Source organism: Populus euphratica, unplaced genomic scaffold (assembly GCF_000495115.2).
Source record: "Populus euphratica unplaced genomic scaffold, PopEup_1.0 scaffold735.1, whole genome shotgun sequence".
Lineage (NCBI taxonomy): Eukaryota > Viridiplantae > Streptophyta > Magnoliopsida > Malpighiales > Salicaceae > Populus > Populus euphratica.
The window spans coordinates 117,014-118,541 of NW_011500597.1; positions in this window are offsets into that span (position 1 = coordinate 117,014).

The following is a 1,528-nucleotide window of genomic DNA, read 5'->3' on the forward strand; positions in this document are numbered from 1 at the left end:
AAAAAAGACCTTGTTTGCCAGTTTTTAAGAAAACTGGATGGGAAGCCTATCCCCGACCCATAGAGGGCGTTTAAGCCGTTCTTGAACATAAAACCAAGGGAAGATGTGAGCCACAATCACAACTACTTGTACATACACATGCTTTTTCAAAAAGTAAGTAAATAAATAAATAAAAAGAGAGAGAGAGAGTGTGAGACTAATTTTTGATTTGACTGAGTATGATTGAGTTTGCTAATTTTCAAGTTTTTAACTCGACTTTACATGTTATATACATGTTGACTGTAAAATTATATAATTTTACAAGTCAACTCGTAATTATAACAACCTTGAGTCAAGGGCTTTCTTGACTTTTCACAAACTTCTTAATAGTGAAAATACCTTTTTGCCCCCCAAATTAAAAAATTAGTGGCTCACTAGATAAAGGCTTTTTTGTTTTTTTATTGTTATTGTACAATGTAAATATAAAATTAACCTTAGATGAGACAAAAAAAAAAAAGCTTTGCATGTTAGGTGTTTAGTACTTAAAAATATATTTTATCTAGATTTTATATCATCATTTTGCACATAAAGTATCAATAACTCTTTATCTAGAACATGTTTTATAATATCATGTCTAATACTATAAGATACCTTTAATTTATGGTAAATGTTCATCTTAAATCTAAGCCCATCACATAAATAAAAGGATTGATTGATGAGATTAACTTCTAAAATTTAGAAGATAAGGGGAGGGCCAAGCTTAGAAAAGAGATGCTGGTTCATTCCTAACTGAAACACTATTTGGTCATTGGATCATAACTGGAGATATAGAAATTGGATTTAGGTCTGCTCTATATGCATAAAAATCTAAGACGTATGTCTAAAACTTTTATAGGAGTTTAAGATTCAAAAATTCCATTTTCAAGTTCAAATTGTAGCATCAACAGAGAAGTTCAAATTTGTCCTACAACCTAGACACTATTCAGTTTTTAGCCTATATCTCGAGTTCTAGAAGTCCAAATAACCTTTTTTTTTTGTTAGAAAGCTAAGACAATCATCTCGAACTTTCATGAAGACAACTTATTCAAATTTTAAAGTTAGCAATGACAATTTGTTCAGACAAGAAGATAAAGATTGTCATCAAATCAAGATGTGGCCACCCACTCAATAATTAGTCAACAAATCAATAGTTTTAAATTTTAGCTTATAAAAGGAGGCATTTGTCATACATTTAGGCATTTTGATTTTTAGATCAAGATCATGTTCTTACTGTCTTTCTTTATATTTTTGTAAGTTTTGCTTTTAGTAATATCTTGTTTATGCTTTTTATTTTTTTAGTTAACTTATATCTTATTTATGTTCTTATCTTGTTTATTTCTGTGTCTCTCTTTCATTATGTTTAGCTAATTTTATAATATCAAGGTGAAAAAGTTTTATTAATAGTGTTAGGATAAGTATAATATAAACTCCATATGGACTTTAATGTTTATATCCTAAACAACTTGCTATTAACATGTCTTATCATTTTTATCTTATTAATTCTTAATAC